The sequence below is a fragment of the Eucyclogobius newberryi genome, unplaced genomic scaffold, assembly GCF_026437365.1.
Source record: "Eucyclogobius newberryi isolate DKJ021-1_F unplaced genomic scaffold, fEucNew1.0.hap1 SCAF_16, whole genome shotgun sequence".
Classification (NCBI taxonomy): Eukaryota; Metazoa; Chordata; class Actinopteri; order Gobiiformes; family Gobiidae; genus Eucyclogobius; species Eucyclogobius newberryi.
Genome location: NW_027315790.1, coordinates 4705996 through 4713313, shown reverse-complemented (window position 1 = coordinate 4713313; position 7318 = coordinate 4705996). Strand labels below are relative to the sequence as shown.

At 43.2% G+C, this 7318-nt stretch overlaps 1 long non-coding RNA gene across 1 annotated transcript in view; it reads left to right on the top strand.

Moving 5' to 3' along the window:
* Positions 1-1076: 1076 nt before the first annotated feature.
* Positions 1077-7318, top strand: part of LOC140361601 (uncharacterized) — a 229715-nt gene continuing 223473 nt past the window's right edge. Inside the window, exon 1 of the long non-coding RNA XR_011927027.1 lies at positions 1077-1222. This is a non-coding gene — a long non-coding RNA (uncharacterized lncRNA). The remainder of the gene's footprint in view (positions 1223-7318) is intronic.

Here is a 7318-nt window from a genome sequence, read left to right as displayed (position 1 = left end):
TTTTAAGAAAAGAAATTTGTGGAAGAGCTAGCCTATATTTGCAATAAACTATGATAAAAAAAAAGAAAAAAATCCCTGTGCCAACAGCTTGTTGGTATTGTGGATTTGAACAGTAACAGAGCAGCGGTTGGGGGAGAGGGCAGGGCAGGAGTCGGGGAGTGTTAACTGATGTGACCCTTCCTCATTTAAGAACAAAGAGAGACTCAGCTAATCCCCCTACAGCTCATCTCAGCCAGAGCAAATCACCACAGAAACCAGTCCAACCCCACCCTTAGGGGCACCCCCTACCCCTCCACCCATAACCGCACCTCACAACCCCCCTACCTCTGAGTCCCATTACGTTCTGGTTCAGTGGTCCAGCAGAAGGGACACGCTGAGCCGAGGGGAGAAGGTTTTTAACCCAAACTGGACCCACAACATTACCAAAAAAAGGACTGAGCCGCTGTCACCCACGTCACCCTTGCACGACATGGGTAAAGGTGCCGCAGTTGGTAGAGCATTGGCCCACTGATGGGAAGGTCTAAATCCTATTCCCAGCTGACATTGGTGACAATGGTAAAGCCATTGGATAACAATAATAACTACACCTTAAAGGACAAATGTTATGTATTATTTGTATTGCTATTAGCCTTTAAACATGCTCTTGAGTACCTTTAATTTGGTATCTCATGTTTTAGAAAAAAAATAAATGTGTATAATAAACAAAATTCCATTTGGCTCTCTGCTGGTTGCCATTGGACTACGAAGGTAATAAGCTGTAATAACCCTAACCCATTACACACAGTTTAAGATAAACATCAATCCATGATTTCAGCACATTTCAAGCTGGCGTCTCACACGGGTCTCAGCATGCAGTTGTACTTATCATGATTAGACGGGGGAAAGCCTGGTCAGAATCAGATTCAGAAAATGAACAGAATTCACAAACATAAGAACTTGCTTTGGTGGTTTGGTGCAACATAAAACAATGAAGAATGATAAAACAATCTATATCAAATCAAAAAGAAAAACAATTTAAAGCTGCTATAGGATAAAAAATAAAAATAGGCTTACACAAATATACAGTTGAATTGGGGGGCTGTGACTTTCCTGAAGTCCATGATCATCTCCACTGTCTTCTGGGCATTGAACTCCAGGTTGTTACCGCTGCACCAGGACACCAGCCGATCCACCTCCTGTAGACAGACTCATCCCCGTCCGAGATGAGCCCGATGAGGGTGGTGTCGTCCGCAAACTTGATCAGTTTTAAGGAGTCGTGGTTGGAGGTGCAGTTTGTGTACAGGGAGAAGATCAGAGGAGAAAGTACACAGCCCTGTGGAGCTCCTGTGCTGATAGTCCGAGTGTCTGAGACATTCTTCCCCAGTCGCACGCACTTCCTCCAATCAGTCAGGAAGTCAGTGCTCCCCCTGCAGGTGGAGTCAGGCACGTTGAGCTGGGAGAGTTTGTCCTCCATGCTCAGAACCTGGTCCGCGCTGTGCTTCCGGCACGTTCGGGCTCGACGGAATGTAAACCGCGGCCAAGCTGAATGAGGAGAACTCACGGAGAGTAGAATGGTTTGCAGTAGATGAAAATATATTCCAGAGCAGGAGAGCAGTGTTTGGAGATCACTGTCACATCTGAAGACCAGGTGTTGTTGATGTAAAAACAGACTCCACTGCCTCGTCTTTTCCCTCCGGAGAGTTCTCTCAGTCGGTTAGAGAGGAGCAGCTGGAAGCCCTCCAGCTCCACGACGCAGTACGGGATGGACTCGCTGAGCCACGTTTCCGTGATGCACAAAACAGGAGATGAAGAAATGAAGAAAAGTCTCGTTTCGTCTCATCAGCAACGCCAGTTTGTCCAGTTTGTTGGGTGAGTTCACGTTGGAGAGGAAAATCCCATGTAAGGACGAGTAAGCGCCGCGTTTCCTCAGGCGGACGAGCGCTCCCGCTCGTTTTCCTCTTCTGCGACGTCTCACGCTTTTAGCCAAAAATAAGGGCTAATTCTGCAGCAGATGCTAAAATAAACTGGAACTAGATCCGTAGGAGTTGTGGTGATGATTTATGGACTTAAAAAACAGCAAAGAAGATTCTCAGAGCCACATCACAGATCGAGAAAACGTCAGTTATGGAGGAGATTCAGAGCGGAGTGTTTCTGATGCACGGAGGAGAGAAGATTTATTAACCAGAATTCATCAAACTGGCAAGAATGAAGCTGAATGCAGGTATGTTTTAGAAAACGTTAGTTTGTCAGAATAGGTCTTTTAATTAGCCTTAATAAAGTATTAACTAAATAAGAATTCATAATGAACAAATAATTTATTAAGAATGATTCAGGCTTAGTAATTAATTAAGCGGTTGTGTATTAATTAAGTAGTTACTAAGCCTCTTATTAAACCGTTCATTATTAAGTCTTTGTTCATACTTTAAGTATTTTGAGGTATTTTGAGAGGCAAATGGAGGTAGGAAAGCGCTGTATGAATTGGAGGTAGGAAAGCGCTGTATGAACGCAATTTACATTCAGCCTTTTGTTATAATGTTTTCCCATCAAAAATATATACAGAGCTTCATGGAGTTGTCTTTTGTTTCATTTGCACATGTTTTCTTTTTCTCTCACAAAGGTAACCAATAATTGCAGTGTGTGCCAAGAAATCTGGAGAAACGGAACAATAGTTCATTCAACAGATAAGTACCATTTGAAAAAAGGCTTACAATTTAGTCTTTGTCCGCCGGCGTTCCAGCAAATCTATTTTATTAGATGAGTTATTAGCTTTTGCAAATTAACTCATCACACGCATGCTTAGTTTATTTGGCTTTTGCAGTTTGAAAACCACATTGAAAAACATGTGCACAAAGCCCAGAGCGCACAGTCAAACATGACAAAACAACCTGGTATTGGCATCTATTGAACCGCACGGCCCAGTCCGCCTGCTCCGTCGCCGTGGAGATGAGACATTTTGGCTGATGGAGCGATAAGTGAGTTAGTTGTACTTTATTTCACATTTACGCCTCGTCCCCGCCGCCGCGAGCTCCCGGAGGTCAAAGCGAGAGAGGCAGTCGTGTGGACGTCCCTGTGACCTGACCCTCACAGGGACATTACACAGTGAAAACATACTGGACGCTGTGAGGTACAACCTGTTCTGCCGACAGTTCTGTAAGGTCAAAGGTCACTGCACCTCCCTCTGTTTGTGTTCCGCCAAACTCTCTAGCCCTCCTTCCCAGCTCTCGATCTATCTTTTGTTCTCTCTCTAAGAATCTCACCCTCTTCTCCCATGCTCCCTCTCGCCTTTCTTTACATCGCACTCTCTTTCCCTTTCTTTATCTCTCGCTCTTTTCTTCTTCTTGACCACCCTCCTATGTTCTTTATCTCGGCCTCCCCGCTCTCTCTACCGCTCCCTTCCTCATTTTTTTAAATAATTTTCTCTCCTTTTGTGCCTCTATCTCTACCTCTCTCTCCTCCCCTTCACCTGCTCTCTCCCTCCTTCTCTCTATAGCCCCGTTTAGATTGACTGGCCCTGATATACCAAACATAAATGTTTTCTTGGTTAATAAAATAAATTTTAATATGAATATGAATGAATTATTTTTGATCATAAGGCCGATCTCAGCAAGTCACAAATGACGTTTAGTAATTCCAAGTTTGTGTCACTGTGAGACGTGCCTAAGCTACTTTCAGTTTTTTCTGCATTATTTTCATTTGAACATCTCTTTATGTAATGCATTGGGTTTGTTAGATGATGTTCTGTACTGGAAATATAATATTCCTGCTCTTGATACGAGGCACTTTAAGTCTGTAAGTCGATAAACAGGAAACAGCTACTAAGTCTGTCCAAAGCTCAACTTTTTTTTGCTTTTTCTTTTAGATTTTGTGCCCGTAGGCTTTATTGACAGGAAAGTAGTGAGAAATGTGAGATGAGAGAGAAGCGAGGACATGCAGTGAATTGTCGGATTCGGGAATCAAACTGACAACACTGGGGCCCGCTGCACCTGGAGCCCGGCAAACATGTGCTGTGCCTTAACCACTCCACCACCAGGCTTCCTGTTTTGTTTGAAGTGTTATAGCACAAGTTAAAATTTTCATCACCTGCCCTACATAAGATACATCACTGAAAATATGGTAATTGGTAAGAAAATATTATTTCTGTATTATTAGTTTTGTTTTCAGCTGAATCTGCATCGTTTCTTATCCAATCATCTTGATGAGGGGCTTTGCGTTCCGGGAGCATAAAAGCGAGCATGACTTCATTGGAAGCTGGACCTCTCAGGGTCTGGACTCGACTGATTTGGTTCACTTATGACAGTGGAGACCGTGCCATTGTACTCCAGAGCAAACCAGTGGAAACAGACCTTATATTTTCCCTTTGCTTTCTCCCCCTCGCTCTATTCTACCCTCTCCATTCTTCTTTCTGCTCCATTGATTGTTCTGCGTGACCTTGTGGTATGATCCGGGTAGACTAAGCTTGTGCAGAGGTGCTACACCCGACTGGGGGAGATAACAGGAAGTGCTGACATGAAGCCCCGCTGAGGTCATGTGACAAACACTGATGGATGATGGGATACATGTACAAAATAATGCGGGGCCAGATGGTTCAAATGTCTCAAAGACGATTGAACAGCATGGTCTTAACTTTTGTTTGTCACTGTTATGGTGGAGGGTCCAGGCACGTCTTTGCCTGGAATGTTTTACGGTATGACGCAAAACATAACTCTTTCCATTGAGCTAAGTTACAAGCCAGATCTGTGGAGAGGTGATAAAAATTCTCTGGGACTCCCCTCTGGCCGCGCCAATCTGAAGGAAGGTGCTGGGTCGGTTACCATGTGACCTGCCAAAGTCACCAGGCTGTGTCTGCTGGGGTGCAAGGGTCAGGTGCCTATTTTACCAAACTTCCAAGTAATGTAAAGCACTGTATTAGCAACATGTGCTCAGTTAATTCTGAAAATTTAATGGGAGAATTTCTGTTTGTCGGTAGATGTATAGGTGTGTTGTTGTGTTCATACTGTTCATTTATGTGTACGCCAGAGTTTTTTCGTTTTGTTCAGTTTTTGTTTCGTTGTTTATGTAAAAGAGCAGAATAAATATGTAACTTAAATCATTTTAGAACATCTAATTGAATAAATTCTACTTGGATAGTGCCCCTTTAAAATATGTAACTAAAAGTGTATTGTAAAGAGACAGAGAAATAATAATGAAAAAGGAGTGATTGTTACTTAGATGCAGTTCTATACATATTCTATCTTTAATCTCAGCACTTCATCACACATGTCTGGGATTTTCCTGAACAAACCAGACGCGAACATTCCCCACAGGAGCTGGACTGTCTGATATTGTCCACGCGGTCTCAGAGGGTCTTTAATAATTACATCTATGGCATTTGGTGTGTGTGATGTGTCTCCAGGCGCACAGAGGAGCTGGCACATGCCCTCGCTGGTGTCCCTCGTGACCATACAGCTGTTCAGGCATTCTGCTTTTGACCTACACATCTGCTCTGGTTCTGTCCTTTTGATCATCTGAAGGGTCTTCTGTTCTCCTGACTGATGGTTCCTTTGAGCACCTGCAGGTTCATCAGGTCTGGGTTCTTACTGACAGTCCCCTGAACACCTGCAGGGTCTTATGTTATAGGTTCTTTCTGACAGTCCTGATGTCCTACAGGGTCTAAGCACCTACAGGGTCATCTGTTCTTGTTAGAGTTGTCAAAAGTATAGTATTGACTTTTGTGGTGCCCATTGGTTGAGCCTTTGATTGATTTTGTATGTCTCAACAACTGGTTATTGAGTTTGGGTCAATGAGATTTAGTTAAGGGTCGCTCCAATACTGATACTGGTATTGGCAAAAGCTCAGATACCGCACATTTTTCAGGTATTGATAATGGCGGTTACTCAGACCACATCACCGATCTTACACCACACAGTATTTTCCTGAACGAGGACCTGCAAATGCAAGCAGCCACTGTTTACTGCTTGTGGCTAATGCTACGGCTAACGCCCAGAGCGGGCATATCGATAGAAAAGACATCAGTGTTTCCTCATTAATGCCTTAATTTAGCCTTTGGAATGGAATCAGGACTTGGGCCAAATTCACTGCCCCGTTCGCAGCGCTAACACAGACTTTTTACTGTTTACTCTACAAAATAATGAGCCATGTGCTTTTTTTTACAGACCTTACTGTTGTTTTTATCTGGGTCAGCCCTATGTTACCCCAGACCAGGGTTAGGGTTAGGGTTAGGGTTGTATGCTGTAAAACCATTCATTTATGCACAACTATTATGAACGTAGAACCAGAACCAGTAGCCTATGCTAGTTTATGCATAGTAAGATAAAATGAGATAAGATATTCCTTTATTGTCCCACATGGGGAAATTTCATTGGTGCAACGCAGGTAGATACAGAGGTAGACACAGAAGAACAGATCACTTATAGGAAGTATGAAAAACACTTTCAGTAGAAGATCTCCTATAAATAAAAACTCCCATAGACAAATGAATAAATACATAAATACCATTGCATGTGATCACGACAGTAATTGCACATGAATATGTGTCACGACAGCACATAGATTGCACATGAATTTCACAGTAATTGCACATATGACAGAATTGCACATCAGTATTAGGTTAGGTCAGTATTGCGAGTGTTCAGTACTAACAGTTTTTGTTATAAAGTCTGACAGCAGCAGGAAGGAAAGACCTACGGAACCTTTCCTTCACACATCGAGGGTGGATCAGTCATAGAAAAGGGGGAACATAGGTACCGGGGAATATAAGTACGCACCCATTTTTATCCACACCAGTGCTAGAAATGAAGAATTATTCATGAAGATCACCTCATTAGTTCTCTGAAAAACATCTTTAAATGAGTACTTCAATACTAGAGTCGCCTCAGTCAACCTCTTCAGACTGTAATTGTGAGAGACTTGGCCCTCCAGCATTGGACTCTTACAAGCTCCTGGGGATCAGAGTGGCACTAACATCCTGGAAAGCCTTATCAAATATGGACACATAGTCTGATTTTAAAATGGATCAGTCCAACTTAAAAACAAGCTTGCCCACATCCACAGAAGAGCCATGAAAACCATAAGCCTAAGAGAATATAAATAGTATTAAGGTAGAAACATTCCCATGGACCCAGAACCCCCTTCTTCACTGCCATCAGGGCGAGGCTCAGAGTGTCTCAGAGTGTCTCAGAGTGTCTCAGAGTGTCTCAGAGTGGTCTCAGAGTGTCTCAGAGTGTCTCAGAGTGTCTCAGAGTGGTCTCAGAGTGTCTCAGAGTGTCTCAGAGTGTCTCAGAGTGTCTCAGAGTGTCTCAGAGTGGTCTCAGAGTGTCTCAGAGTGTCTCAGAGTGTCTCA